Here is a 21,030-nt window from a genome sequence, read left to right as displayed (position 1 = left end):
CCTTGTATGCTAGGTCTTTTAGTTTGGTTCCTGATGCTATGATAAACACCAAAACTAAAATCAACTTGTGGAAGAACAGTTATCTTGTCTAGGAGTCAAGGTACAGTGTTCATAATGGTGGAAGAGACATGGCAGCAGGCAGCCAGAAAAGGAAGCTGAGAGATCATATCTTCAACTGCAAACACGGAGTAGAGATAAACTGGAAGAATCATGATCATGGGCTAGTCATCTAGTCATGCAATCTCCCCTTTAAGGGTACATCTCCTAAAAATTCCATAATGTATCTAAAGGAGTCTCCAAATTTGGGACCAAGTATTAAAAACTTGAGCCGATAGGGGATATTTCTCATTTAAATATTGATACTAACTCACAAAATATTAAAAAATACATTTCCTTATTATGTAAAAATTTCAAGAATCTGTATCAGATGAGACTGCCAAGGTCAGTTCTATTCATTATATTACCAGGTTAAGTTATATTAAATATATATTGAAAAATATAAACTGAAATTTTATAGTATATACCAAAGTCAAATAATTTAACATAAATTCTATAGACCTTTAGTGCTGCTTTCTAAAACAGCATAACTTGATTTTATCATGGAAATCTATCGGATCACAGTTGAATGATTAACACATGGGAAGGTTGTCTTTTCTATAGGGCGTCAATGGGGATTCTAGCTCTTTCTTCACTTCTGCCTCTTACTGAATACAGGTTCAGTCCTGTTAACAACCAAGAAGTAACTATTAAAGATGATGTGGCCAATATTTGTTATGCAAATGCTACAACTGTGAGAAAGAGAACGTGTGAAAAACTAGTATGAGTATTCCTAGGTGGAGGTAGAATAACACAGCTAATTTGTGCATTCTTGAGCTTCAGTCTCACTAACTGCTAAGCTTAGAATTATTTTCACCTATAGGAAAATACTAATAAAATAGGGACGACTTAAAATTCCAGATATTCTATAAGACCACTGTAAAATTTGAAAAATGTCTCAACTACTTTTTTTTAATTTAAGATTTATAAAGAATCAAATTATTTTTAAGGAAGGAGCACCAATGAGTTTTACATAGGATTAAATAAGGTATGATTAGGAGCTGGAATTGAAGAAATGCATCTGAATCTATTAAAATGTCTGTACCTATAGAATTAAGGCAAAGACACTAAATGATGTTGTTTGTTGATATTCTCTTATCTGACATCAACCCAGATTCTAACTCAATGACTACACTTTGATTTGTTTTCTAATGTTAACTTCATGGTTATAATTGTTTTGAAATATTCAGTGGAACAATTAATTATAGTCACAAAATCCTACATAGTATGGGAGTAATTTTGAAACAAGTAAATGTGACTGAACCTGAACAGAACATAATAATTAATTCAAATAATAGAAAACAACTCTAAGATGATTTAAAATGAGTTCCTAGGAATAATTAGTTACATACATAATCATAATTAAGAATACAATTTGGAAACATTTAATTCACTTTGTTGAAATGTTTTTCTTTTTTGCCACATCACTTTTATAACTGAGCCTACGTTTTCTAAATCCCTAACACTATTTTTTCATTTCAACGTTTAGGAAAACTACTTCTATGCCTACATTACTAGTTCATAATAAACTTTTCTGATTATATTTTTGTTTATTTTTTGTTAGTTATATGGGCATATGCTCAATGTTCGGTACCAAATGTATTTCACTTCTATTCCTTACTGTTTAATTTGTATAATCATTATTTTAATTATGATATTTAACGAATGTGATATGCTAGTCCTAGTAGATGCTTATAATGTCAGATACAGCCTGGGCTAGTATGAGAAGTAATCTTAAAATAATAGGACAAAGCTAAAAAACTGGTACACACTTTGAAACTGGCAAAAGTAGGTTAGGGATTCCTAGGTGGGAATGTGGATTTGAACTCAAGACATGTAGGCAATGATTAGTTAATTCCCAGGAACTTTTGTTCCCTTCTTTATTTTTTTTCCTCTCCATCTTTATTAAATTGGGTATTTCTTATTTACATTTCATTTGTTATTCCCTTTGCCGGTTTCCAGATCAACATGCCTTTATCCCCTCCCTCTCCCCATTTATATCATTGTTCCCTGCCCGAAACTCCCCCTAATACCACCCTCCCCCCAACAATGCTGTTCACTGTGCATACAGTCTTGGCAGGGCCAAGCGCTTCCCCTTCCACTGGCGCTCTTACTAGGCTATTCATTGCTACCTATGAGGTTGGAGCTCAGGGTCAGTGCATGTATAGTCTTTTGGTAGTGACTTAGTCCCTGGAAGCTCTGGTTGGTTGGCATTGTTGTTCATATGGGGTCTCAAGACCGTTCAGGTCTTTCAGTCCTTTCTCTGAAACCTTCAACGGGGGTCCCGTTCTTAGTTCAGTGGTTTGCTGCTGGCATTCGCCTATGTATTTGCCATATACTGTCTGTGTCTCTCAGGAGAGATATACATCTGGTTCCTGTCAGCCTGCACTTCTCTGCTTCATCCAACTTATCTAGTTTGGTGGTTGTATATGTATGGGCCACATGTGGGGCAGGCTCTGAATGGGCGTTCCTTCAGCCTCTGTTCTAAACTTTGATGAATATGAAGTGTCCTTCCTTATCTTTTTTGATGACTTTTAGTTGAAAATCTATTTTCTTCCATATTAGAATGGCTACTCCAGCTTGCTTCTTCAGACCATTTGCTTGGAAAGTTCTTTTCCAGCCGTTCACTCTGAGGTAGTGTCTGTCTTTGTCTCTGAGGTGTGTTTCCTGTAGGCAGCAGAATGCAGGGTCCTCATTGCATATCCAGTTTGTTAATCTATGTCTTTTTATTGGGGAGTTGAGACCATTGATGTTGAGAGATATTAAGGAATAGTGATTATTGCTTCCTGGTATATTCATATTTGGATGTGAGGTCATGTTTGTGTGCTTTCATTCTCTTTGTTTTGTTGCCAAGACAATTAGTTTCTTGCTTTTTCTATGGTGTAGCTTGCCTCCTTATGTTGGTCTTTGCCATTTATTATCCTTTGTAGCGCGGGATTTGTAGAAAGATATTGTGTAAATTTGGTTTTGTCATGGAATATCTTGGTTTCTCCATCTATGTTAATTGAGAGTTTTGCAGGATACAGTAACCTGGGCTGGCATTTGTGTTCTCTTAGGGTCTGTATGACATCTGTCCAGGATCTTCTGGCTTTCATAGTCTCTGGTGAGAAGTCTGGTGTGATTCTGATAGGTCTGCCTTTATATGTTACTTGACCTTTTACCCTTACTGCTTTTAATATTCTTTTCTTTATTTTGTGCATTTGGTGTTTTGACTATTATATGACAGGAGGAGTTTCTTTTCTGGTCCAATCTATTTGGAGTTCTGTAGGCTTCTTGTATGTTTATGGGCATCTCTTTCTTTAGGTTAGGGAAGTTTTCTTCTATGATTTTGTTGAAGATATTTACTGGTCCTTTGAGCTGGTAGTCTTCACTCTCTTCTATACCTATTATCCTTAGCTTTGATCTTCTCATTGAGTCCTGGATTTCCTGTATGTTTTGGGCCAGGAGCTTTTTCCATTTTACATTATCTTTGATAGTTGTGTCGATGATTCCTATGGAAACTTCTGCTCCTGACATTCTCTCTTCTATCTCTCATATTCTGTTTGTGATGCTGGTATCTATGGCTCCTTGTCTCTTCCTTTGGTTTTCTATATCCAGGGTTGTCTCCCTTTGTGGTCTCTTTATTACTTCTATTTCCATTTTTAATTCCTTCATCTGTTTGATTGTGCTTTCCTGAAATTCTTTCAGGGATTTTTGTGATCCCTCTCTATAGGCATATACTTGTTTATTTATGTTTTCCTGCATTTCTCTAAGGGTGTTCTTTATGTCTTTCTTGAAGTTCTCCATCATCATGATCAAATGTGATTTTAAATCTAGATCATGCTTTTCTGGTGTGTTTGGATATTCAGTGTTTGCTTTGGTGGGAGAATTGGGCTCTGGTGATGCCATATAGTCTTGGTTTCTCTTGTTTGGGTTCCTGCTCTTGCCTCTCACCATCAGGTTTTCTCTGGTGTTACCTTATTCTGCTATTTCTGACAGTGGCTAGACTGTCCTATAGGCCTGTGTGTCAGGAGTGCTGTAGACCTGTTTTCCTGTTTTCTTTCAGCCAGTTATGGGACCAGAATGTTCTGCTTTTGGGCATGTAGTCTTTCCTGTCTACTGGTCTTCAGCTGTTTCTGTGGGCCTGTGTCCTGAGTCCACCAGGCAGGTCGTTTGGAGCAGAAAAGTTGGTCTTACCTGTGGTTCTGCAGCTCAAGTTGCTCGTGGGGGGCTGCTTTTGAGCTCTAGGTGAGGGCAGCAACCAGGAGGGTCTGTGCCACCTTTTCCTGGAGCCCAGGTGCACCAGGGCCCCAGATGGCTTTAGGTGTTTTCCTCTGGAGTCAGAAATGTGGGCAGAGTGCAGTCTCTTCTGGCTTCCCAGGCGTGTCTGCCCCTCTGAAGGTTTAGCTCTCCCTCCCATGGGATTTGGGTTCAGAGAACTGTTGACCGATTCCCTTCATGTTCAGGGAGTGTCTGTACTGCCGAGTATTTCTTATTTACATTTCCAGCTTTTCCTTTCTTAATGGATGCCCTCCAACTAATAACCTGGATTTTCACTTCTAAGTTTTGTTTAAAATAAACTTAAGTAATTTCATTTGTAATAAAGAATTCAATATATATTATGTTATATTACATTGTATTCTTATAACATTATGTTATTTAATGTATATTTTATTAGTCACATATATGTATGTATATTAGCTATACTGAGTTAAGAAAGGTCTCACTTACCTGTGTGCTTCTCATGAGAATGTTTAGTAAATATTTACTTGAAAATAATTATAATCACAAATTAAGGGTAGACTAGATTCTCCTGAAATTGTTAATCTAATCATACCATATATAGACCTCTTAAAAACAAATCTGTAATTCATGTTATTAGTTCCAGCCAATTGTTTTGGCTATCCAACAGTAATAAGACACAAGGTGATATACTGGCTGTTGAAACACTGACCACTAAGTAAGTAGTTAAATACTAATTCATGTGAACACTTTATAGTATCATTAACATATTTTACTAAGTTACATCAAATGATTCACAGATGTCTCATTTAGTATATACCCTACAAGGCCATTTCATTTTCTGCTACTTTTTAAGGAGAATCTAGAATATCCATGTTTTACATTAAAAGGAAACTACAGAAACATCAAGTGACATGAATCTAAACCATTGTAGAACAATAAAAGAGAAATCTTCATTTAAGCAACACTAAAATGTTGTAATATTCTGGTTGTTAAATATATGCTTCTCACAACCTACAACCTAGGTATGTTAAGTTCATTCAATTTCCGTTTTGGAATTCAATAATTTTTACTTTACAAAATGATTGCAAAATCATATGAGGGCCACAGATTCAAACTGGACATCAAGAAGGAGTCTGACTTTTGTTCTATGTTTCTATATCTCTACCAAGATTCTTGTCCCACACAACTAAGTCTACTTAGGAATATACATTTTGGCTTCATTGTTATCCTGTGTGTATTTATGTTCATATTAACTTTTATTCACTTTATATCCTGATCAATGTCCCCTACCCAGTCTCCCCCTATCTAAGTCCCAACCCTATTCCCTCTCACCTTCTCCTCTGCAAGAGTACAACATCTCCCACCGCCCCATATACCACCACCCTGGCACATCAAGTCTCTGCAGGACTAGGTGCTTCTTGTTCTAGACCTACATGAACACCAAACTGCATATCTGCTACATATATGCAAGGTACCTTAGTCCAGATCATGTATGCTATTTGGTTGGTGGTTCAGTTGATGAGAGCTCCCAAGACAGTTTACTCTGTTGGTCTTTCTGTGGAATACTTATCTCCAGTCCATCCCTCAACTCTTCCAAAGAGTTCCTAAGCTGCATCCAATGTTTGTTGTGGGTCTCTGTACCTTTATGAGGAAACTGCTGGGTAGAACATCTCAGAGGACAGCTATGTCTTCAAGCATAACAGGATATCATTAATAGTGCCAGGAATCGAAACTTACCTTTGAGATTGGTCTTTAGTTGGGTCAGTTGTGGCTTGGTTTTTCCCTCAATATCAGCTCTATCCCCCATCCCTGCATTTTTATAGGTAGGATAATTTTGGGTCAAAATGTTGTAGATGGTTTGGTGTACTTATTGTTCCCCTGAGGTTACTGTGTGGCTGAGGATAGCCTCTTCAGATTCCATTTCCTATGCTTTGAGTTTCAGCTAAGATCACTCCACATTGATGCATGGGGCCCAACCCTATCCCAGGTGTCTGCCTCCTAACCCCAATCTCAGCCAGCTTGCAGTTTTCCATTTATTCTTGTGGGGCAAGTAGATCATGCTACTAGAGAGAAGAACAGATAAGTTTGAGTGAACCTTAATCACATGGAACTCTGAGTTGAGTGTGGTAGCTGTGGGGCCAGTTTACTACCAAACTACCTGTTCTGGAATACATAACAATGACACCCCAGTGAGAGGACTGTGACAATTAGTCATTTAGTATAAAAACATAGGTTTCTTTGTGCTAAGGGGGTATCTAGATAGGCCCAAAATATTAAGTCAATGAGTTTCCCTTCCTGTGTACTCCTTCCTGCCAAAAGTATTTAATTTCTGGATCACCCCAAGTAGGGTGTATTCATTTACATTTATCATCAAATACAAGTGTTTGGAAAAGCAAGGACTTTCTCTTAGTCAAGGATCACTGCAGTCAGGAAGCCTTCATTAGAAAGAGCCAAGCCTAAATCTCAAAAAGCATCCCTTTCTCCCACAAAGTTGCCGACCTCCACCTGCCTCTTATGACTATTTTATTCACCCTTCTAACCGAGATTTAATCATCTCTGGTGTGCCTTCTTTCTTGTTTACTTTCTTTGGATTTGTAAAGTATGTTTCCAGCACTTTTGATTAATAGCCACATATAAGTGAGCGCATAGCCTGCATGTTCTATTTAGTATGGGCTGCCTCACTCAGGATGATATTCTCAAGTTCCATGCTTTTGCCTACCAAATTCATGATGTCTTTGTTTTTAATAATGGAATAATATTTTGTTGTGTGGATGTACCGCATTTTCTCTATTCATTCTTCAGTTAAGGGACATCTAGGTTGTTTCCCATTTATGGCTATTATGAGTAAAGCTGCTATGAAAACAGTTGAGCAAATGTCCCTATGGTATGGTGCAGTATCTTTTGAGTATATTCCCAGGAGTTGAACAGCTGTGTCTTGAGTTAGAAATATTCCCTGTTTATGAGAAACTGTCACATCGATTTCTAAAGTAGCTATACAACTTTGGTCTCCCACCAGCATCAGAGGAGTGTTTTCTTTCCTCTACATCATCAATAGCAAGTGCTATCACTTGATATTTTGATCTCAGCTATTCTGATAGATGTAAGACAGACTCTTAGAGTCATTTTGATTTGCATATCTTTGATGACTAAGGAGTGTGAATATTTCTCTAAGCTTTTTTATCTTTTTGGCCATTTTAGATACCCTGTTAAGAATTGTCTGTCTAGCTATGAACCCCATTTCTATGGGTTACTGGAGGTGTTTGTGTCTAACTTCTTGAGTTCTTTATAAATTTTTAATATTGGCCTTCTGTGAGATGTCGAACAACTTTCCAGTGTCAAAATTGCTTATTTACCATTTTGTTAATTACACCTAACATTTGAAAATAAGCTTTTGATATTTTAATATGTATAATTATCTCCAAATGAAGAGAGAATCTAAAGTTCCCAATATCATAAAATATAATTCTCCTAAAATAATTTTGATAGCTTGCACTTGGAGATTGATGATGATGATGATGAGGAGGAGGAGGAGGGTGATGAGGATGATGATGATGACACTGATGTTACAAGTGAAATAAGAATAAGTAACAAACATGGGCACTGGAGAAAATTTCCTGAACAAAACACCAATGGCTTATGTTCTAAGATCAAGAATCAACAAATGGGATCTCATAAAACTACAAGGCTTCTGTAAGGCAAAGTACACTGTAGTTAGGACAAAACAGCAACCAACAGGTTGAGAAAAGATCTTTACCAATCCTTCAACTGATAGAGGGCTCATATCCAAAATATACAAAGAACTCAAGAAGTTAGACAGCAGGGAGACAAATAACCCTATTAAAAATGGGGTTCAGAGCTAAACAAAGAATTCATAGGTGAGGAATGCCGAAGGGCTGAGAAACACCTAAAGAAATGTTCAACATCTTTAGTCATGAGGGAAATGCAAATCAAAACAACCCTGAGATTTCACCTCACACCAGTGAGAATGGCTAAGATCAAAAACTCAGGTGACAGCAGATGCTGGCGAGGATGGCGGAGAAAGAGGAACACTCCTCCATTGTTGGTGGGATTGCAGACTGGTACAACCATTCTGGAAATCAGTCTGGAGGTTCCTCAGAAAATTGGACATTGAACTGTTTGAGGATCCAGCTATACCACTCTTGGGCATATACCCAAAAGATGCCCCAACATATAACAAAGACACGTGCTCCACTATGTTCATCACAGCCTTATTTATAATAGCCAGAAGCTGGAAAGAACCCAGATGCCCTTCAACAGAGGAATGGATACAGAAAATGTGGTGCATCTAACAGAATGGAATATTACTCAGCTCTCAAAAACAATGACTTTATGAAATTCGTAGGCAAATAGTTGGAACTGGAAAATATCATCCTGAGTGAGGTAACCCAATCACAGAAAAACACACATGGTATGCACTCATTGATAAGTGGCTATTAGCCCAAATGCTCGAATTACTCTAGATGCCTAGAACAAATGAAACTCAAGACGGATGATCAAAATGGGAATGCTTCACTCCTTCTTTGAAAGGGGAACAAGAATACCCTTGGCAGGGAATAGAGAGGCAAAGATTAAAACAGACACAGAAGGAACACCCATTCAGAGCCTGCCCCACATGTGGCCCATACATATACAGCCATCCAATTAGACAAGATGGATGAAGCATCATAATAGACCCCAATAATATAAAGTATCTCGGTGTGACTTTAACCAAGCAAGTAATTGATCTGCATGATAAGAACTTCAAGCCTCTGAAGAAAGAAATTGAAGAAGACCTCAGAAGATGGAAAGATCTCCCATGCTCATAGATTGGCAGGATTAATATAGTAAAAATGGCCATTTTACCAAAAGCGATCTACAGATTCAATGCAATCCCCATCAAAATACCAATTCACTTCTTCAAAGAGTTAGACAGAACAATTTGCAAATTCATCTGGAGTAACAAAAAACCCAGGATAGCTAAAACTATTCTCAACAATAAAAGGACTTCAGGCGGAATCACTATCCCCGAACTCAAGCAGTATTACAGAGCAATAGTGATAAAAACTGCATGGTTTTGGTACAGAGACAGACAGATAGACCAGTGGAATAGAATTGCAGACCCAGAAATGAATCCACACACCTATGGTCACTTGATTTTTGACAAAGGAGCCAAAACCATCCAATGGAAAAAAATATAACACTTTCAGCAAATGGTGCTGGTTCAACTAGAGTTCAGCATGTGGAAGAATGCAGATCGATCCATGCTTATCATCCTGTACAAAGCTTAAGCCTAAAGACCTCCACATCAAGCCAGATACACTCAAACTAATAGAAGAAAAAGTGGGGAAGCATCTCAAACACATGGGCACTGGAGAAAATTTCCTGAAAAAAACACCAATGACTTATGCTCTAAGATCAAGAATTAAGAAATGGGATCTCATAAAACTGCAAAGCTTCAGTAAGGCAAAGAACACTGTTCTTAAGACAAAACAACAACCAACATATTGGGAAAAGATCTTTATCAATCTTACAACTGATAGAGGGCTTATATCCAAAATATACAAAGAACTCACGGAGTTAGACTGCCGGGAGTCAAATAACCCTTTTAAAAATGGGGTTCAGAGCTAAACGAAGGATTCACAGCTGAGGAATGCTGAATGGCTGAGAAACACCTAAAGATGTGTTCAACATCTTTAGTCATAACGGAAATGCAAATCAAAACAACCCTGAGATTTCACCTCACACCAGTGAGAATGGCTAAGATGAAGAACTTAGGTGACAGCAAATGCTGGCGAGGATGTGGAGAAAGAGGAACACTCCTCCATTTTTGGTGGGATTGCAGACTGGTACAAATATTCTAGAAATCAGTCTGGAGGTTCCTCAGAAAATTGGACATTGAACTACCTGAGGACCCAGCTATACCTCTCTTGGGCATATACCGAAAAGATGCCCCAACATATAACAAAGACATGTGCTCCACTATGTTCATAGCAGCCTTATTTATAATAGCCAGAAGCTGGAAAGTACCCAGATGCCCTTCAACAGAGGAATGAATACAGAAAATGTGGTATATCTACACAATGGAATATTACTCAGCTATCAAAACAATGACTTTATGAAATTCATAGGCAAATGGATGGAACTGGAAAATATCATCCTGAGTGAGGTAACCCAATCACAGAAAAACACACATGGTCTGCACTCATTGATAAATGGATTTTAGCCCAAATGCTTGAATTACCCTAGATTCACAGAACACATGAAACTCAAAAGGGATGACCAAAATGTGGATGCTTCACTCCTTCTTAAAAGGGGAACAAGAATACCCTTGGGAGGGGATAGGGAGGCAAAGTTTAGAACAGAGGCCGAAGGAACGCCCATTCAGAGACTGCCCTACATGTGGCCCATACATATACAGCCACCAAACTAGATAAGATGGATGAAGCAAAGAAGTGCAGGCTGACAGGAACTGGATATAGATCTCTCCTGAGAGACACAGTCTGAATATAGCAAATACATAGGTGAATGCCAGCAGCAAACGACTGAACTGAGAATGGACCCCTGTTGAAAGAATCAGAGAAAGGACTGAACGAGCTGAAGGGGCTTGAGACTCCATTTGAATGCCAACCAGAATGCCAACCAACCAGAGAGCTTCCAGGGACTTAGCAGCTACCCAAAGACTATACTTGGACTGACCCTGAGCTCCAACTACATAGGTAGCAATGAATAGCCTAGTAATGGCACCAGTGGAAAGGGAAACCCTTGGGCCTGCCAAGGCTGGATCCCCAGGGAACGGGGTACTAGGGGGAGGGCAGTAATGGGAGGAGGATGGGGAGGGGAACAGCCATCTAGAAGGGGAGGCAGACGGGTTAGGGGGATGTTGGCCTGGAAACCGGGAAAAGGAATAACATTTGAAATGTAAATATGAAATACCCAATTTAATAAAGATGGAAAAAAAGAATAAGTAACAAAGCAATATAAATATCAGAACACTTCAAAAGTTTTCTTTTGTAGATGTTTTTGCATTTATCATTTTCTGTATCCTCTGATTCTCATTTTTTTCTATATTAATGTTTTGTTCTTGGCTGGAATTTTATGTCACAGTTGGATGGTTTCAGCTGAAGAAGCCCATACATTTGTGTATTATTCTGTCCACATTTACCCTCAAGTATAAAATATGTGCATCAATATCAATATTATAACTAGGGACAACCTGTCAAATAGCCTTAATTTATGAAAAATGTAAGATATGTTAAGGTTATATCCACTTTGTGCACCTTAACCTGATCCAGGAGCTAGGTGAGGCAAACTTGTTTATATGAAGCACTTCTAGAGACCTCATGTCTTACTTAGCACCTGGAAAATCTTACAATACTACTTATCATTGATAATATGATATTTATACTTTTTTGTTTCTGTGTCTGTGTATGTGTGAACGTGTGTACATGCACATTCATTACATGGAATGCATGTGGAACTCAGAAGACAACTTTCATGAATAACTTTGTTCCTTCGATCATCTGAGTTCCAGGGATTCAATTCAAGTTTTCAATACCATGGTCCGATGTTTTGACCAGTTGATCAACCTTGCTGGGTCCCCAATGTGTAACCCAAGAAGGCCCCGTATTTGCCATAGTTTTTCCTCTTCCTCTTCATCACATGCCCCAGGAATGTGCTATCGTAGCTCCCTTTTCTCTTTATTAGCCCTTACAAATCTTATCCTCAACATTCCTCAGCAAGGTATTTTCTCCACCTTTGTATTTGAAAAGTTTCAGGATGCTTTTCTATATGTGAATGAGGAAATATTTGGAGTATCTCCAATTCTATCATTTAAGAATATCTGTGAAATTCAATAATTGTATTTAATTTTACACAATTGACTTTTAAGGCTATGGTACTATAAATTCCAAGACTGACACATTTATTAGGTTCTTTACTTGCTGACACAATACATTTCCCTAAATGAAATAGTTTCAAACAATACATTAGAACAAAAAAGGAGGCATACAGCTCTCCAGGTTAGAAGTGGGCTATGTTTGAAGAGATAAATTGAATTCATTTTCAAGGTTTCTTTCCTTTCTTAAGTCTGGAGAGAAGAATATGTTTTTATTTCAGTTTAGTTGTCTTTATCAGATCTCTGTCGTCATTTTTGTGAGCTCTCATCTAAGGGTTTTCACAGAATCTATAAAAAACACATTGCTTTACCAGGGCTGTCTTTGTTACACTTTGCCTTTGTCTTTTTGAAAGTCTCTGACCTCCTTTATGCAGCCATGATTTCTATCCTGATGATAATGTTTTGAACCTTTGAAAATGTAAGCCATCCCAAATTAAAAGTTGTTCTTTATAAACGTTGCCATGGTATTTCTTCACAACAATAAAACCCAAACTAAGACATAGAGTACGTGTGTGTGTGTGTGTGTGTGTGTGTGTGTATGAGTGTGCATGTGTGTGTGCATATAATTTAAATATATACATAGCTGTATATGTGCATAAACATGTATATAATTTGTATATGTACTTGTATATTTACATACTTATGTATATATACACATAGTTGTATATAGGTGTTTGTATGTCCATTTATATGAGAGACAGAAAAGTGGTTTACATGAGAGATTTGAGGGAAAAAAGGAAAGGGTATAATATAATTATGTTTTAATATCAAAATTGAAAAAAGATATTTAAAATATGATTAAAAGAATTCCCGAAGAGAAGAAAATGTTACCCCATGGAAAACAGAAATAAAGATCAATTTACTATTCTACAAGACTCAGAACTGCAAGAGATAATCCTTACATATTTCTGCAGTCTTCTCATTTACTGTGTGTTCTGGCAACTTACCTCTAAATTCAGAGCATACTGTGTTGCTACAGCAGGCTATATTTTGTCACTGTCCATGTATAGGCAATGAATGTTTATGTCTGATTATGAATAATTAAATTTGAAAATCCCATTCTGAAAGATTTTTCCCTAAAACCACTTCCATCACATACTGTCTGATTTTATGGCCTACGGACTAGAATCTGACAATTGTGGCTACAAGAAACATCCTTGGAAGATGATCTTATGAAGAGATATGAGGGTGAGAGAGAAGAGAAAATAAAATATTATAATGTTTATTAAGCTATTTAGCATTCTCAACAAGTAGAGTTAAATCTTACCTAGGGCTCTTTGTAGAGCTGTTCAGAATATACATCAGACTGATCCATTTTATACACAGGGAGATGAAGCACATAATTCCTGATTTATTCCCATGGGGACACCTACACAAACACTGCTCAGTGTTACCCTAGAATATTTATTCCTTTCCCAGCAAGGATTATCTTGGCAGAAACCTCTGAGATATTCTATCAGAGAGATAACAAATAGAACAATTTATTCAGGGCACTAGCATTTATCCTGCAAAATGGAACTCTCCAGCATGGCTAGCGGGAAATTAGGCAGAGGAAGGGGATGGGTACCTTCAGGACACATGAGTTTTTCCATAGTTTCTGTTTGTATAGCAAATAGAGGTAAAATAAGCAGCATGATTACAGACAAATAGATCGGTGAGAGTGTGCTTGTGGGTGTACATGCATACAAATTCACTATTATATATATGTTATATATATACATGTTATATATATACGTGTTATATATAATATGTATGTATGTATGTATGTATGTATGTATGTATGTATGTATATATGTATGTATGTTGAACCTGAGATGATAAGCTGAGAGAGGAAATGCTTGTTTTGACTCAGAATATTGAACTGGCAGTCCCTGCCCAGTTGGCTCTGCTGTTTTGGTTTTGTCACCACGTGTAGCCTAGCATGGTATATTGGGGACTGATAGTGGATGAAGCCTGTTTCTAACAGGGAAACTGTGAAAAGAGTGGAACTCAAAGGGTTTAGCCTCATTATACACTTCAGGAATGTTCTCCCATAAACAAGAAGCCTTGAAATTTGTCCTAAATTTTAACATTTTCAACCACCTTGCTATATTGCAAAAGCTTGTCAACATTGTCTTTTGGCAAACATTTAAACAGGTCTGTCATGTAATCGTTTATTTGAATGGGGTTTCACATCCTTTTGGAATCTAATGTATATGTGTGTGACATTCATTATTCAAAGTATACAATAAATTCCTATAGCTCTCTCAGTATGTTCTAGTATTTTCCCTGAGCAACGAAAGGTCTAAAGTTAAAATCAGCTTCAACATGCTTAGGCAAGGTACCATCAGAGTTATGTGGCAATCTTGATACAAATGGCCGCCATAGGCTCATATTCTTGAAGGCCCAGTCATTCAAGGTGCCATATTTCTTCAGGATGATTAGAAGTTGTGGCCTTGTTGGAGAAAGTATGAACTGGCAGTAGACTTTGCCATCCCAATGTCCCCTTCTCTTCCTGTTACCTGAGTATCCGGATACATAAATCTCAGCTACTCTCCAGCACTGTATCTGCCTACATGCTGCCTTGGTCCCCACCATGGGAGAGGGTGGGCAAAGCCTACATAACTTTAAGCAAACCAATTAAATGTTTTCTCTTTAAGAGTTGCTCTAGTCATGATGCCTTTTCAGAGCAGTAGAAATGTGACTGATATACCCAGTGGTTCCTCTGGAAACACTGTGGGAAATCAATTCCTTTATCGTATTCTGTTGTCAATAGGAATGTTTGAACTTGTGACTATAGTGTGCCCATTTCCACTTTCTCCTCCTTCTATATGTATGTCTGTTCTTCTGCATTTACATAAAATCCTGGCACAGTATGCAAGAACATTGAATTTATATTGATATAGACATATGTCAAGAAATAGTTCTACCATACCAATAAACTTATTTAAATTTTTGTTACAAGAACAGGTAAAATTTTTAACGATAAAATATATATTTCTACAAAAGTCACCAAAAAATCCCAATTTATCTTTGAACTTATTCCTAGTGTATAACTAAAATTTTCAGTCCACGTGCATGTGAACAAATTAAGGCCATTTTGATAATATAAGTAATGGACACTTTGAAACCTCATTCCCTAACTTGAACTGCCATTTTCAAGTATAAATTTCCATACCTTTCCTGCTTATTCTTCCACTCCTGTTTCTTTCTCTCTTTTTTTTAAACTTGGATTTCTCTGCTTACACACTACATGTGTGTGAACTATGTGAAGACCGAATGGAGGAGTTGACAAACAGGAAAATATTTTAGGTAAGTTTTCAGTCTAAACTTTACATTTAAAATGTTATTTACTTTCAGTGTTATCCAAGCTTATCATCCAAGGTCTCAAAATACAACAAATAGGAACTCCTTTTAAAATTTTTATTGTTATTATTATTATTATTATTATTATTAATTATTTTATTTGTTTGCATTCCAAATGTTGCCACCTTCCAGGTCTCCCCTCCACAAATGGTCCAGCCCTTCTCTTCCACTTTACCTCTAGGAAAGTGCTCCCCTACCCACCCACTTGTTCCTACCTTACCCCTCTTAAGATTCCCCATTCATGGAGAAACAAGTCTTCACAGGAGCAAGTGCCTCCCCTCCAATTGTTATCAGATTAGGTAGTCTTCTGCTATATATGTAGCAGAAACCATGGACTCATTTGTCTACACTTTTTAGTTGGTGGTTTAGACACTGGGAGCTCTGCGGGGTCCAGTTAGTTGATCAAGGACTGAGGTGAGTTTAATAGAAAAGTAAGTGGGAATGAGCCTCAAACACATGGTCAAGGAGGAAAAAATTCCTGAATGTAAGAGCAATGGCTCAGGCTCTAAGATCAATAATTGACAAATGGGACTTCATAAAACTGAAAAGCTTTTCAAAGGCAAAGGACACTGTCCATAGAACAAAATGCCAACCTACATATTGGGATAAGATCTTAATCAACCCTATATCCAATAGAGGGATTGTATCCAAAATATACAAAAACTCAAGAAGTTAGACTCCAGAAAAACAAATAACTCAATAAAACAAATGGGGTACAAAGCTAGGCACATTTTTCACAAAATTCTCAACTGAGGAACCATGAATGGTAGAGAAGCACCTCCACAGACCACACGAAGCTCAAGAAGAATGACGACCAAAGTGTGGAGGCTTCAGTCCTTCTTAGAAGGGGGAACAAAAACATTCATAGGAGGAGAGGTGAAGGCAAAGTTTGGAGCAAAGACAGAAGGAATGGCCATTCAGAGCCTGCCTGACATGTCGCATATATATATATATATATATATATATATATATATATATATATATATATATCCACCAAAATTAGGCAAGATTGGTGAAGCTAAAAATACATGCAAAAAAGCAAAAGAACCAAAAGCTGGCTCTTTGAGAAAATCAACAAGATAGATAAACCCTTAGCCAGAGTAACGAGAGGATACAGAGAGTGTGTCCAAATTAACAAAATCAGAAATGAAAAGGGAGACACAACTACAGAATCAGAGGAAATTCAAAAAATCATCAGATCCTAATACAAAAGCCTATATTCAACAAAACTTGAAAATCTGCAGGAATGGATATTTTCCTAGATAGATACCAGGTTCCAAAGTTAAATCAGGAACAGATAAACCATTTAAACAACCCCATAACTCCTAAAGAAATAGAAGGAGTCATTAATGGTCTCCCAACCAAAAAGAGCCCAGGTCCAGATGGGTTCAGTGCAGAATTCTATCAGACCTTCATAGAAGACCACATACCACTACTATCCAAACTATTCCACAAAACTGAAACAGACTGAGTACTATCAAATTCCTTCTAAGAAGCCACAATTACTTTTATACCTAAACCACAAAAAGACCCAACAAAGAAAGAGAACTTCAGACCAATTTCCCTTATGAATATCGATGCAAAAATACTCAATAAAATTCTGGCAAACTGAATCCAAGAGCACATCAAAACAATTAGCCACCATGATCAAGTAGGCTTCATCCCAGGCATGCAGGGATGGTTTAATATACGGAAAACCATCAATGTAATCCATTATATAAACAAACAGAAAGAACAAAACCACATGATCATTTCATTAGATGCTGAGAAAGCATTTGACAAAATTCAACACCCCTTCATGTTAAAAGTTCTGGAAAGAATAGGAATTCAAGGCTCATACCTAAACATAGTAAAAGCCATATACAGCAAACCAGTCGCTAACATTAAACTAAATGGAGAGAAATTTGAAGCAATCCCACTAAAATCAGAGACTGGACAAGGCTGCCCACTCTCTCGCTATTTACTCAATGTAGTTCTTGAAGTTCTAGCCAGAGCAATCGGACAAGAAAAGGACATCAAAAGGATACAGATTGGAAAAGAAGAACTCAAAGTATCACTATTTGCAGATGATATGATAGTATATTTCAGTGATTTCAAAAGTTCCACCAGAGAACTACTAAACCTGATAAACACCTTCAGCAAAGTGGCTGGCTATAAAATTAACACAAATAAATCAGTAGCCTTCCTCTACACAAAAGAGAAACAAGCCAAGAAAGAAATTAAGGAAAGGACACCCTTCATAATAGTCCCAAATAGTATAAAAGACCTCGGTGTGACTTTAACCAAGCAAGTAAAAGATCTGCATGATAAGAACTTCAAGCCTCTGAAGAAAGAAATTGAAGAAGACCTCAGAAGATGGAAAGATCTCCCAGGCTCATAGATTGGCAGGATTAATATAGTAAAAATGGCCATTTTACCAAAAGCGATCTACAGATTCAATGCAATCCCCATCAAAATACCAATTCACTTCTTCAAAGAGTTAGACAGAACAATTTGCAAATTCATCTGGAGTAACAAAAAACCCAGGATAGCTAAAACTATTCTCAACAATAAAAGGACTTCAGGGGGAATCACTATCCCTGAACTCAAGCAGTATTACAGAGCAATAGTGATAAAAACTGCATGGTATTGGTACAGAGACAGACAGACAGACAAGTGGAATAGAATTGCAGACCCAGAAATGAATCCACACACCTATGGTCACTTGATTTTTGACAAAGGAGCCAAAACCATCCAATGGAAAAAAATATAACACTTTCAGCAAATGGTGCTGGTTCAACTAGAGTTCAGCATGTGGAAGAATGCAGATCGATCCATGCTTATCATCCTGTACAAAGCTTAAGCCTAAGGACCTCCACATCAAGCCAGATACACTCAAACTAATAGAAGAAAAAGTGGGGAAGCATCTCAAACACATGGGCACTGGAGAAAATTTCCTGAAAAAAACACCAATGACTTATGCTCTAAGATCAAGAATTAAGAAATGGGATCTCATAAAACTGCAAAGCTTCAGTAAGGCAAAGAACACTGTTCTTAAGACAAAACAACAACCAACATATTGGGAAAAGATCTTTATCAATCTTACAACTGATAGAGGGCTTATATCCAAAATATACAAAGAACTCACGGAGTTAGACTGCCGGGAGTCAAATAACCCTTTTAAAAATGGGGTTCAGAGCTAAACGAAGGATTCACAGCTGAGGAATGCTGAATGGCTGAGAAACACCTAAAGATGTGTTCAACATCTTTAGTCATAACGGAAATGCAAATCAAAACAACCCTGAGATTTCACCTCACACCAGTGAGAATGGCTAAGATGAAGAACTTAGGTGACAGCAAATGCTGGCGAGGATGTGGAGAAAGAGGAACACTCCTCCATTTTTGGTGGGATTGCAGACTGGTACAAATATTCTAGAAATCAGTCTGGAGGTTCCTCAGAAAATTGGACATTGAACTACCTGAGGACCCAGCTATACCTCTCTTGGGCATATACCGAAAAGATGCCCCAACATATAACAAAGACATGTGCTCCACTATGTTCATAGCAGCCTTATTTATAATAGCCAGAAGCTGGAAAGTACCCAGATGCCCTTCAACAGAGGAATGAATACAGAAAATGTGGTATATCTACACAATGGAATATTACTCAGCTATCAAAACAATGACTTTATGAAATTCATAGGCAAATGGATGGAACTGGAAAATATCATCCTGAGTGAGGTAACCCAATCACAGAAAAACACACATGGTCTGCACTCATTGATAAATGGATTTTAGCCCAAATGCTTGAATTACCCTAGATGCACAGAACATATGAAACTCAAAAGGGATGACCAAAATGGGAATGCTTCACTCCTTCTTTAAAAGGAGAACAAGAATAGCCTTGGGAGGGTATAGGGAGGCAAAGTTTAGAACAGAGGCTGTAGGAACTCCCATTCAGAGCCTGCCCCACATGTGGCCCAAACATATACAGCCACCAAACTAGATAAGATGGATGCAGCAAATTAGTGCAGGCTGACAGGAACCAGATGTAAATCTCTCCTGAGAGACACAGCCAGAATACAGCAAATACAGAGGTGAATGCCAGCAGCAAACCACTGAACTGAGATCGGGACCCCTGTTGAAGGAATCTTAGAAAGGACTGAAAGAGCTTGAAGGGGCTTGTGACCCCATATGAACAACAATGCCAACTAACCAGAGCTTCCAGGAGTAAGCCACTACCCAAAGACTATACATGGACTGAACCAGGGTTCCAACCTCATAGGTAGCAATGAATATCTTAGTAAGAGCACCAGTGGAAGGAGAAGCCCTTGGTCCTGCCAAGACTGAACGCCCAGTGAACGTGATTTTTGGGGCGATGGTGGTAATGGGGGGAGGATGGGGAGGGGAACACCGATACAGAAGGGGAGGGGGAGGGTTTAGGGGGATGTTGGCCCAGAAACCCGGAAGGGGAATAACAATCGAAATGTAAATAATAAATACTCAATTTAATACAGATAGAAAATAAAAGTGCATGCTCACAGAAGCCTGATATATCTCTCACCTGAGAGGCACAGCCAGAGCATGTTAGAGGTGAATGCTAGCAGCAAACCATTGAACTGAGAAGAGATCCCCGTTGGAGGAATTAGGGAAAGATATTGTAAGAAATGAATGGGCTTGTGACCCCATAAGAACAACTGTGTCAACCAACCAGAGTTCCCAGGGACTAAACCACTACCCAAAGACTGTACATGGACTGACTGATGACTCAAGCTGCATATGTAGCAGAGGATGGCCTTACTGGACACCAATGGAAGGAGAAGCCCTTGGTCTTGCCCAGGCTGGACCCCGCAGTGTACACAAAGTGGAGGGGGATGGGATAGGGGGCTTATGTCCGGGAAACCAGGAAAAGAAATAATATTTGAAAAGTAAATGAAAAAGTATTCAATAAAAGAAATAAAAGGGGCAAAATATTCATAGAAGGAAATACTGAGACAAAGTTTGGCACAGAGACACAAGGAAAGACCATCCAGAGACTGCCCCATCTGGGGATCTGACCCATATGCATACAGCCTCCAAACCCAGACAGTATTGCTAATGCCAAAAGTTTCATGCTGACAGGAGCCTGATATAGCTATCTCCTGAGAGGCTCTAGCAGAGAATGACAAAGGGAGGCAGGGAGGAGTGGGTGGATGGGTGGGGGAGCACCTCATAGAAGAAAGAGGAGAGGGGATGTGAAGGAGTTTATGGACAAGAAACTGGGAAAGGGGATACCATTTGAAGTGTAAATTAAAAAGTCCAATAAAATAAAAAAAATGTTCATAGCCATTAGAAAAATGCAAATCAAACCAAACTTGAGATTCTACCTTACATCAACCAGAATGAAATTCTATTAATGATAATTAGCATTGTTATTATGTTTTTGTGAATTTCATACAATTTATATGAAGTGAGTCAGTACCCTACTCTTCGCTTTAAGTTCTCTCCGTCTA

This window comes from Rattus norvegicus, chromosome 14 (assembly GCF_021556685.1).
Source record: "Rattus norvegicus strain SHRSP/BbbUtx chromosome 14, alternate assembly SHRSP_T2T, whole genome shotgun sequence".
In the NCBI taxonomy this organism is placed as follows: Eukaryota; Metazoa; Chordata; class Mammalia; order Rodentia; family Muridae; genus Rattus; species Rattus norvegicus.
The sequence above is the reverse complement of the archived record's forward strand: the minus strand, read 5'-3'. Positions refer to the sequence as shown.